Raw genomic sequence first — 12951 nt, 5'->3', positions numbered from 1 at the left:
TATTCTTTAGGATAAGGGATTTGAAATCTTACTAGTTTAAAATCTTACTAGGACTGTTCATGGAGAGGAAAGAATGAGCCTGACTGTGTCTTCATGGACCAGGGCAGTTTAGTCTCCTGAGTTCATGGTGGCAAGGGAAAACCAGGATATAGTTGATTTTTCTTTCTTTCTTTCTTTCTTTCTTTTTTTTTTTTTGCCACATTTTTAGCATGACAGGAATGGAAGTTAAAATGCAAGATCCAAATACGGTCCCCAACCTAGAAGAGCTCCCTGTTGGCTGAGGCCTTATAAATAGCTTTTCCCTGCTGAGATATATTCTGGCAACAGACTAACTCACACACGGAGTTCTACAATGTAGCTGTTTAAGGAAGGCACTGGGAATGGTAGATACACTTGAAAGAATGAATCAGGAGAGGAAAGCATTAATTGTTAGGAAATAATGAATTTTATTTGTCAAGTATTGTGTGAGGTGCTTTATATATCTTTTGTCTAATTCTCAACACATTTCTTTGTTGTAGGCATATTGTCCTTATTTTCCAGTCTCAGAAAGGTAATGTGTTTGCCATAAGGTTGATTATTACACTAGCATCTCTCCTTTTTAAGCCACCCTGTCTACATTTTGCATGTTGGTATTTAGGCGGGACATCTGCAAATTGTGTTTCTGTTTTGTTGGTTAAAGCTGTTAGTCAGGGGTGCTAGGAGAGACTGCGAGCACAGTAAGGTGGATGGAATGTGCTCCCTCTTTTCTACCTTTGTTTCTGCTTTTCTTCCTGTTTCCTTTCTGCTGACTTTCTTTTCCCCTGAGCATCACCCAGTGATGCTTCTTTTCCCCTGCAGCAGCAGTTTGCTCCATAGCAGCAGCGGAGTTCAGTTTGTCATTTTCTCAACACTGGTATTAGTCAGCACCAGTTGCTGGTTTCCCTCTTCAGAGGTCTAGGACCTAGCCCCATGGGCTGCATCCTTCTGAGTTCAGGGACCAAACACCTTCTGAGAATGGGCTTCTCCTTGGAGATCTGATCTTCAATTCTGTGAAAGATGTGCTCTGGGCTTTTGGTAGTGATTTCAGTTCTTTCCTTTCTCCCTCCAGCCTTAGGGATCTTAGCTGTGTCTTAGATAGTTACTACCTCTGTAATACTTCTCAATTTGCCTTTTCATTATCTAATTAGCATCTTTTACTAAATTAACAAGTTTATACTAATGCATTTGTTTAATCTGTATGAGTTATGTCTCTTGGTAGGATTCTGAAAGAATATAAAGATTACTACTTGTAATCATCATTGTTATTATTATCATGGCCTGTATTCTTTATAGTGAAAGTTCTTTATTTTTTTGTTTTTTTAATTTAATTTAATTTTTTTATTGTAAACAAATGGGATACATGTTGTTTCTCTGTTTGTACATGGCGTAAAGGTGTACCATTTGTATAATCATAAATTTACATGGGGTAATATTATTTGATTCATTCTGTTATTTTTTCCCTTCCCCCCACCCCTCCCACCCCTCTTTTCCCTCTATACAGTCCTTCCTCAATTCTTGCCCCCCTCCCTAACCCTAACCCTAACACTAACCCCTCCCACCTCCCATTATATGTCATCATCCAATTAGCAATATCATTTGTCCTTTGGTTTGTTGAGATTGGCTTATCTCACTTAGCATGATATTCTCCAATTTCATCCATTTGCCTGCAAATGCCATAATTTTATCATTCTTTATGGCTGAGTAATATTCCATTGTATATATATACCACATTTTCTTTATCCATTCATCAATTGAAGGACATCTAGGTTGGTTCCACAATCTGGCTATTGTGAACTGAGCAGCTATGAACATTGATGTGGCTGTATCTCTGTAGTATGCTGATTTTAAGTCCTTTGGGTATAGGCCGAGGAGTGGGATAGCTGGGTCAAATGGTGGTTCCATTCCAAGTTTTCTGAGGAATCTCCACACTGCTTTCCAGAGTGGCTGCACTAATTTGCAACCCCACCAGCAATGGATGAGTGTACCTTTCTCCCCACATCTTCGCCAACACCTGTTGTTGCTTGTATTCTTGATAATCACCATTCTAATTGGGGTGAGATGGAATCTTAGGGTAGTTTTGATTTGCATTTCTCTTATTACTAGAGATGTTGAACATTTTTCCATATGTTTGTTGATTGCTTGTACATCTTCTTCTGTGAAGTGTCCGTTCATTTCCTTAGCCCATTTATCGATTGGGTTATTGGCATTCTTGGTGTAGAGTTTTTTGAGTTCTTTATAGATTCTGGAGATTAGTGCTCTATCTGAAGTATGAGTGGCAAAGATTTTCTACCACTCTGTAGGCTCTTTCTTCACATTGCTGATAATTTCCTTTGCTGAGAGAAAGCTTTTTAGTTTGAATCTATCCCAGTTGTTGATTCTTGCTTTTATTTCTTGTGCTATGGGAGTCCTGTTGAGGAAGTCTGGTCCTAAACTGACATATTGAAGATCTGGACCTACTTTCTCTTCTATAATCTGCAGGGTCTCTGATCTGATTTCGAGGTCCTTAATCCATTTTGAGTTTAGTTTCATGCACGGTGAGAGATATGGGTTTAGTTTCATTCTGTTGCATATGGATTTCCAATTCTCCCAGCACCATTTGTTGAAGAGGTTATCTTTTCTCCATTGCATATTTTTGGCACCTTTGTCTAGTATGAGAAAATTGTATTTATTTGGGTGTGTGTCCGTGTCCTCTATTCTGTACCATTGATCTACCTGTCTATTTTGGTACCAATACCATGCCGTTTTTGTTACTATTGCTTTGTAGTAGAGTTGAAGATCTGGTATTGCCATACCCCCTGCTTCGCTCTTTCTGCTAAGGATTGCTTTAGCTATTCTAGGTTTCTTATTCTTCCAGGTGAATTTCATAATTGCTTTCTCTATTTCTATAAGGTATGTCATTGAGATTTTAATTGGAATTGCATTGAATCTGTATAGCACTTTTGATAGTATGGCCATTTTGACAATATTAATTCTTCCTATCGAAGAACATGGGAGATCTTTCCATCTTCTAAGGTTTTCTTTAATTTCTTTCTTTAGTGTTCTGTAGTTCACATTGTAGAGGTCTTTCACCTCTTTTGTGAGATTGGTTCCCAAGTATTTTATTTTTTTCGATGCTATTGTGAATGGGGTAGTTTTCCTAACTTTTCTTTCTGAAGATTCATCACTTATGTATAAAAATGCATTGGATTTATGAGCATTGATCTTGTAACCTGCTACCTTACTGAATTCAACTATGAGTTCTAAAAGTTTTCTGGTGGAATTTCCTGGTTCCTCTAAGTATATAATCATATCATCAGCAAATAGGGGTAGTTTGAGTTCTTCTTTCCCTATTTGTATCCCTTTAATTTCTTTGGTCTGTCTAATTGCTCTGGCTAGAGTTTCAAGGACGATATTGAACAGAAGTGGTGAAAGAGGGCATTCCTGCCTTGTTCCAGGTTTAGGGGGAATGCTTTCAGTTTTTCACCATTTAGAATGATAATAGCCATGGGCTTAGCATAGATGGCCTTTACAATGTTAAGGAATGTTCCCACTATCCCTATTTTTTCTAGCGTTTTTAGCATGAAGGGGTGCTGTATTTTATCAAATGCTTTTCTGCATCTATTGAAATAATCATGTGATTCTTGACTTTAAGTCTGTTGTTATGGTTAATTACATTTATTGATTTCCTGATGTTGAACATACCTTGCATCCCTGGGATGAAACCCACTTGATCATGGTGCACTATCTTTTTAATATGTTTTTGTATGCGATTTGCTAAAATTTTGTTGAGAATTTTTGCGTCGATGTTCGTTAAGGATTTTGGTTTGAAATTTTCTTTCCTTGATGTGTCTCTGTCTGGTTTAGGTATCAGGGTGATATTGACTTCATAGAATGAGTTAGGGAGTGTTCCCTCCTCTTCTATTTCATGGAATACTTTGAGAAGTATTGGAATGAGCTCTTCTTTTTTTTTTTTTTTATTGGTAAACAAATGGGATACATGTTGTTTCTCTGTTTGTACATGGGGTAAAGGCATACCGTTTGTGTAATCATAAATTTACATAGGGTAATGTTGTTTGATTCATTCTGTTATTTTTTTCCCTTCCCCCCACCCCCCCACCCCTCTTTTCCCTCTATACAGTCCTTCCTTCCTCCATTCTTACCCCCCTCCCTAAACCTAACTCTAACCCTAACACTAACCCCTCACACCCCCCATTATGTGGAATGAGCTCTTCTTTAAAGGTTTTGTAGAACTTGGCTGAGAACCCATCTGGTCCTGGACTTTTCTTTTTTGGTAGTCTTTTGATGACTTCTTCTATTTCATTACTTGAAATTGGTCTATTTAAATTGTGTATGTCCTCCTGGTTCAGTTTAGGTAATTCATATGTCTCTAGAAACCTATTGATGTCTTCGAAATTTTCTATTTTGTTGGAGTATAGATTTTCAAAATAGCTTCTAATTATGTTTTGTATTTCAATCGTTTCTGTTGTGATATTTCCTTGTTCATTCTGAATTTTAGTGATTTGGGTTTTCTCTCATCTTCTCTTTGTTAGTGTGGCTGAAGGTTTATCAATTTTGTTTATTTTTCGAAGAACCAACTATTTATTTTGTCAATTTTTTGTATTGTTTCTTTTGTTTCAATTTCATTGATTTCAGCTCTGATTTTAACTATTTCCTGTCTTCTACTACTTTTGGTGTTGGTCTGTTCTTTTTCTAGGGCTTTGAGCCATAGCGTTAGGTTGTTTATTTGTTGATTTTTTCTTCTCATATTGAATGCGCTCCATGAAATAAATTTCCCTCTAAGAACTGCTTTCACACTGTACCAGAGATTTTGATATGATTTTTCTTTGTTCTCATTTACCTCTAAGAATTTTTAAATTTCCTTCCTAATATCTTCTGTTATCCATTCATCATATAATAGCATATTATTTAATCTCCAGGTGTTGGAGTAGTTTCTGTTTTTTACTCTTTCATGTATTTCTAATTTCAATCCATTATGATCTGATACAAGGTAGTGTCTCTATCTTCTTGTATTTGCTAACATTAGCTTTGTGGCATAATATATGGTCTATTTTGGAGAAAGATCCATGTGCTGCTGAGAAGAAAGTGTATTCGCTCTTGGTTGGATGGTATATTCTATAAATGTCCGTTAAGTCTAAATTGATTGTGTTATTGAGATCTATGGTTTCTTTGTTCAATTTTTTTTTTGGAAGATCTGTCCAGTGGTGAGAGTGGTGTGTTAAAATCACCTTGTATTATTGTGTTATGGTCTATTTGGTTTCTGAAATTGAGAAGGATTTGTTTGACATACATGAATGAGTCACTGTTTGGGGCATAGATGTTTATGATTGTTGTGTCTTGCTGATTTATGCTTCCCTTAAGCAGTATGAAATGTCCTTCTTTATCCCTTCTGACTAACTTTGGCTTGAAGTCCACATTATCTGAAATGAGGATGGATACCCCAGCTTTTTTGCTGAGTTCATGTGCCTGGTATGTTTTTCCCCATCCTTTCACCTTTAGTCTATGGGTATCTCTTTCTATGAGGTGAGTCTCTTGCAGGCAACATATTGTTGGATCTTTTTTTTAAATCCAATCTGTCAATCTATGTCTTTTGATTGATGAGTTCAGGCCATTAACATTCAGGGTTATTATTGAGATATGATTTGTATTCCCGGTCATTTGGTTCATTTTTTTTTTTTTTAATTTATTTTATTTATTTATTTTTTTTATTTTAAACAAATGGGATACATGTTGTTTCTCTGTTTGTACTTAGAGTAAAGGCATACCATTTGTGTAATCATAAATTTACATAGGGTGATGTTGGTTGATTCATTTTGTTATGTTTCCCCTTCCCCCCGCCCCTCCCATCCCTCTTTTCCCTCTATACAGTCCTTCCTTCCCCCATTCTTGCCCCCCTCCCTAACCCTCACTCTAACCCTAAAACTAACCCCTCCCACACCCCTTTATGTATCATCATCCACTTATCAGCGAGATCATTCTTCCTTTGGTTTTTTGAGATTGGCTTATCTCACTTAGCATGATATTCTCCAATTTCGTCCATTATTTGGTTCATTTTTTAAATTTTATTTATTTATTTATTTTGACACAACTTGATTCCTCCTTTATTTAACAATTCCTTTAGGATAATTCCTCCCTTTGCTGATTTGCTTCTTTGTTTTTCATCTCTTCCTCATGGAATATTTTGCTGAGAATGTTCTGTAATGCTGGCTTTCTTTTTGTAAATTCTTTTAGCTTTTGTTTATCATGGAAGGATTTTATTTCATTGTCAAATTTGAAGGTACATTTTGCTGGGTATAAGATTTTTGGTTGGCATCCATTTTCTTTCAGGGCTTGAAAAATGTTGTTCCAGGCCCTTCTAGCTTTTAGGGTCTGGATTGAAAAATCTGCTGATATCTGTATTGGTTTCCCCCTGAATGTATTTTGATTCTTTTCTCTCACAGCCTTTAAAATTCTGTCTTTATTTTGTATGTTAGGTATTTTCATTATAATGTGCCTTGGTGTGGGTCTGTTGTAATTTTGTGTATTTGGAGTCCTATAAACCTCTTGAACTTGATTTTCCATTTCATATTTCAGATTTGGGAAATTTTCTGATATTATTTCATTGAATAGATTGTTCATTCCTTTGGTTTGTTTCTCTAAGCCTTTCTCAATCCCAATAATTCTTAAATTTGGCCTTTTCATGATATCCCATAGTTTTCGAGATTCTGTTCATGATTTCTTACCATCATCTCTGTTTGGTCAACTTTGTTTTCAAGGTTAAATATTTTGTCTTCAATATCTGAGGTTTTGTCTTCCAGGTGTTCTATCCTATTGGTTGTGCTTTCTATGGAGTTCTTAATTTGGTTTATTGTTTCCTTCATTTCAACGATTTCTGTTTGGTTTTTTTTTTTCAATATCTCTAACTCTTTATTGAAATGATCTTTTGCTTCCTGTATTTGCTGTTTTAACTGTCGATTGGTGCGATCATTCAAATGCCTGCATTTGCTCTTTCATCTCATCATTCAATGCCTGCATTTGCTCTTTCATCTCATCATTTACTTCCCTAATCATTTTAATTATGTACATTCTGAACTCCCTTTCTGTCATTTCTTCTGCCATGCTGTCATTGGATTTTATTGATGTAACATCTAGATTTGTTTGGGGCATTTTCTTCCCTTGTTTTCTCCTATTGTTCAGGTATCAGTGGACCGCTAAGATATTGCAGATTTCCTCTATTGACTTACAATGTCCCTGAAGATTTCTAGTATATCCCCTCTTAGCCTTCAGTAGCCTGAAGTCTTGGAGGAAGTTGATAATGCAGTGCTCCACAAGGAAGCTGTCTCTCTAGGGGTGGTGGCCTTCAGGTGGGGTATATTCCCTGCTAGTGGGCAGAGGTGTCTCCACTTGTTGACCAATGGTCACCCAAAGGGGAACTAGGCTGCGGGCTGAGGCAAGGCCTGTTTGGGCCTGTGTCTCTGGTTTTACCGTCCTTGTGGGAAAACCTCACCCAGCATGAAAGACTCACCCGGTGGAGAGGTCTCGCTGCTCAGTTTCTGTCCTAGAGGTTCCCCTCAATCCACAACTACTGCCTGGACTGGGCTGCCTTCTTCTGCAATGTTCCCAGGGGCCCAGACCTATCTCCTGGGTCTGGGAGCCTCACCCTTCACAGACGAGTCTCCTCAGGCTGCCTCTCCTCAGAGAAGCTGCCCGCAGTCCTGGAACCTTTGCTCCGCCCCTAAGTGTGTCTCTGTGCGACTCTTCCACCAAGAAGCCGCCTAGGTCCTGGGACCCTGCTCTGCACCTAATCGCCTGGCTATGCGGCCCCTCCTCTTAGCAGCCACCTGGAGCCCCATACAGTCACTGCGTGTCCCAGCGACCCGCCGCACTCTTCCTCTGGGCAGCCACCCAGTGTTCCAGTGTGGTCTCTAGGAGTCCAAGCAACTCACTGCGCACCTCTTCCTCCCGACAACTGCCTGTAGCCCTGGTACAGTCACTTCGAGTCCAAGTGACCCACCGTGCTCCTCCTCCTCCTCCAGGCAGCCCCCCTCCCCCCGGTGTTCAGGAGCGGTTGCTCTGAGTCCAAACAACTCCTGGCGCGCCTCCTCCTCTCGGCCGCCACCTGTAGCCCTGGTGCATAACTCTGAGTCCACGCGACCTGCTGCGCTCCTCCTCCTCCTCCAGGCACCCCCCCCCACGGTGTTCAGGAGTAGTCACTCTGAGTCCAAACAGCTTGCCGTGCAGCTCCTCCTCTGGGCAGCCCCCCAGAGCCCCAGTGGGTTGCTCTGAGTCCAAGCGACCCGCCGCGCTCCTCCTCCTCCTCCGGGCAGCCCCCCCGGTGTTCAGGAGCGGTCGCTCTGAGTACAAACAGCTCGCCGCGCAGCTCCTCCTTTGGGCAGCCGCCCGGAGCCCCAGTGGTTGCTCCGAGTCCAAGCGCTGTGCTGAGCGACCTCCTCTACGATGCTCCCAATTGTCCGTATTCACCGCTCCAGCGGGGGGAGGGGTGTCTCGTTGAGCAGCTCTACTTTACAAAGTTCCCTGCGTTCCGGGACTACCGCCCATTCCGGTACGCCTCCCCAACGGGAGAGACTCACCCGGCGGCTTTGAGTTGGTCCCAAGTCTCTCAATATCTCCTCTTCTTGAATCCTGAGTCCTGGAGCAACGTGAAATGCAGCCACCCTCTAGTCCGCCATCTAGTGTAAGTTCTTATAAGGTGGAAGAAGCAAACTTCACATAGTAGACATGAGTCAATTCATGTCCACTGTGTTCTTTCTTTGCTACCAATCTGACTACATGTGGGCTTGTTTGGAATTTTGAAAGAGACAGGAAGCTCAGTTTTGCTAACACTGACAGCGTATGTAAGCTATGTCTCAATGTAGTTTTTTAAACCTTCAGTACTAATCAAATCCCAAAGAAATTTCAGCAAACCTCTTCATAAGGGTGGGGTCCATGTTTACTTTTTCCTCATGGAATCTACAGGGCCACCAGGAACAGCTTCCAGCAGTGCCAAGTTAATTAGTGTGCAGTTGTTGAACGAAGGCTTGGATGAACAAATGCATGGATGAATGAGTAAAGCTCAGGAATCATAGCACTTAATCTTTTCTATTGGATAGATTCTAAAAAGTGAATTCTCACACTTCTGATCTTATTCCTTATTTGGGCTTCTATTCCCAGCTGACACTGGAGCTTCTATCTGAAATCCAGGGTGTTTCATTGAGGACTGACAAACATTCCAGAACTTGTCAATCTCACACTTCTTGTCCCTTTCACTACCTGTACTGTTTGATCTCTTGGCTAAGGATGTGCTTCCTACCAGATGGCCCTTCCTTGAGCCATGGGACTACTATTGCCTCTGCCTGACGCTGAGCTCTTTCTCCCCTATGTAGCTCTATGAAAGCAAACACACCTTGAACATCAGGGTAGGTCTTTTTATCATTATGATTTGCCTAACAACTAAACTCTCAAGGTCCATAATTTCATTTGGGTGAGTTTACTTGGTCTCTGCTCCAAACCTAACTCCCTCGACTCCATCTAGGATCCTGGATCATGCTCTTCCCTGTCAATCTTGGGAGTTGCTACATACCTCATGGTTAAGGCTGCATAGTTTGAGATGTTTATAATTTAGGTATTTTTCATGGTTGCTCATGACATGTAGCACAAGTCAAGCAAGGACTTTCTTCTTGGCCTCACCTCACTTAGTTATTTTTATGAACAAACTTTCCAGGAGTATGTGACAACTGAAAGAAGATTATATTAAGACATATACTTCTGTTTGCAACTAAACATGAGCTAATATTATTGCTGTTCAAATTGAAGTAAAGCACAATTTTGTACAAGATTTAAAATTAATCTTATGTTTAGTTTCAACTTGATATTCTTTCTACTCTTTTCTCTTTCCTTTTTCTCCATCTCTCCCTCCTCCTCCTCCTTCCCTGTGGCAATAGATCATTCATGGGCCATATTACCTATAAAGGGTTAACAACTTTAATATTTTCTAGTTTTGTTCTCCTTACCTAAAATATCAGAGAACAGTAGAATTATTTTTCATGACTCAGAATGCCAGAACACTTTATCTCATAGTAGCATAACATAACAGCATATCTTGTGAAGATATTTCTTTTTATAATCAGAGTTCTGGTTATCGGATTATACTAGGAAGCTTTTTAAGGTGAGATGCCTTTGAAGTAACCACTTGGCTGCCTCTTCTCTATGATTACTGTTCCTTCCAAATGAATAAGTAGATGATTGAATTTAGGGCCAGAACCCAATAATGAAATCTATAGAACAGCAATAATTGAAACACAGAGATGACACAAGGGCAAATAGGGAATAATGTCAGCAGGGAAATGAGCCAATGAAGTCTCAATAAGTAGAGGGTGGTACACTGGGAAGTAGGGACCCAGCTATGGGTCTGGAGAACAGACAGTGCTAAGAAAACTCTTTAAGGAGGTCAGGCAGGGTTAGGTAGAGTAGGACTAAAAAGAGACCTGGATCCTGGAACAACAGTTTGAGAGCAAGGACTTCAGAGCTCAAGCTTTTGTAAGCTGCTTCAGTGTTGGGTCATTGAGCTACAGTGACTTGAGTTCAAGGCTCTGTGGATATTTTTTTCAGTAGCTAGGGCAAGCAATAAAGAATAATAATTTAGTAGTTAAGTGGAATTCATAGTTAGCATACCTATTTCTAAAATTTAGAAATCATTACATTGCCATTGTTAGGAACTGCTTAGAACAAAGGAATAAGATAGCAATTTTCTTTCTTCAAATAATAATCCCTCCATTCTTTCTTTTCATTGTTTTTTGAGTGGTTAGTTGGAAATATTTGGAAGGCATTGGGTATATCATTGTAATGAAATATTTGTGGATATAGGGTTTGGTCTAGAGTATGACTACTCCTGAGGCATGGGTAATGATTTATGATCAATTAAATATCTTAAGTTTCTATAATTCAGAGGTTCTCTGTTAGGTGTGATTTTCCCTCCCTTCCGCTGATCCAGGATGTATGGAGACATTTGTTGGGCATAAAAGAGGGAGAGGATGGGGAGTTAGTTACCCCACCTAGTGGGTGGAGGCCAATGATGCTGCTAAATGATCTGCAGTGCACAAGAGCTCCTCACATCCAAGCCCAGATGTTAATGGTACTGAGATTGAGAAACTCTGTTGTAAATATACCAAAATGACTTCATCATTCTTGCTATTCTCTTGAGATTCTTTGACACTGTGGACATGTTTCTCAGCAGTTGTAATACCCCTATAAACATCTTAAATTACTTTTGAATATAAACAAATCACCTTTTAGCCCATTTTAGTTCTCCAGAGATTAGCATGCTCTAGCTGTGATCCCTTCATGTGTTTTTGTGTGTGCAGTTCATAGCAGCAGAACCGAATGAAACTGCAGACCTTCACACTCCTTTGTAAAGGATTAACACATGACCTTCACTTGGGACTCTCTGCATCTGAGCTACTCAATGAAAGAGATATTCTACATAGAGATGCAATATGTTTCTCCTTCCTCTCCAAGCTTGTGACCTGATATGTAGTTTTAAACATAGATTAGTCCCATCTGTGCCCTCATGATTTTATCATTTCTGTAGACTGATATGCGTTTTCTTCCCTCATTCAGAAACAACTTGGAGACTTGGCCTGTATGTATGCAGGGAGCTACTAATAAAAAGTGCCCAAGTGACCAGAATTGAATGACCATTTTAATCTGTTACCAGTTGGGTATATGTAGGTATTATTTTGAGGGTTTTCAGAGAAATTATACTGTAATAGGGAATTTCTGTGTCCCTTTAGCTATAGGTAACTGAGGAACTTGACAGGTTCATTTCCCTATATGGTCTTCAGGTGCTTCTTAAATATCTCACATTAAAAAAATCACAGATTTGAAAAGACTTGAGAGTAGTCAGCAAGTTACTGCTGACCAAATACGTTTTGCCACCCACTGGTATTTTTAATAATGTTTTATTGAAGCACAGAAATGCTCATTCATTTATATATTACATAAAGCTGCTTTTGCATTCAAAGAGAAGAATTGAGTAGTTAGGACAGATGGCATATGTTCAACAAAACCTAAAATATTAATCTGTCCTCTTACAGAAGAAATGTATTGACCCCAACATGATCTGATGTCCTGAGTTTGCAAATGAAACAACTGAATCCTAGAGAGATTAAGTGACTAGACCAAGATCACACCACTAACAGAATTGGGGTTGAATAATACATGTTTTGAGGAAAGAGAATGATAAATATCAGACCATTGACAAATGTATTTTAACAGCAGAATGAGGGCAAAAGTATCCTATGAATCGATTTACCCAAAGACAAAAAACTGGCTCGACTGATTTACTACTCTCACTGAATAGATGAGTTGTCTTTATGTCATACAATACAGCAGATGTAAGACTTCAGTCAAGTGATATCACAATTTTATGCAGTTAGGTTCCTATTTTCCAAAGGAGAACAGAATATTTATTTGTCAACCTCCTGTGTTTCAGAATTATATTCCTCAAAAGTTGAATAATTGATGGTAAGTCAAGGAAGACATTTTTTTAATTGCTGAAATCTTGAATGTATTAAGACTGACTAACTGTCCCTGGGTTGTGCTGTGGCACCAGCTGACAGTGATGAAATCTATAGAAGTAGGGCACATTTCCATAACATGAATATTCAGGGTTGGTGATGCAAGAATTATTATTAAACCACTGGGAAGGAACACGTTCTCCTTATTATTTGATTGAATACTAAACACTGCCTTTTAAAAATAATTCAGTATGAATACTTTGATAATGAGGAAAGAATGATGCTTGGGAAAAAACGCATACATTTTCTTCTGGTACATAAGCAGGAAATTAAATTAAGTTTAAACTGTATAACACATCTAGAGGAACTATTTTGGAATCATTAGCTATATTTCATCTAAATCTGTCTTACATATGCTGAAGTATAATGTAATAGAAACTTA

Source organism: Sciurus carolinensis, chromosome 8 (assembly GCF_902686445.1).
Source record: "Sciurus carolinensis chromosome 8, mSciCar1.2, whole genome shotgun sequence".
NCBI lineage: Eukaryota > Metazoa > Chordata > Mammalia > Rodentia > Sciuridae > Sciurus > Sciurus carolinensis.
This window is presented reverse-complemented; position numbering follows the sequence as displayed.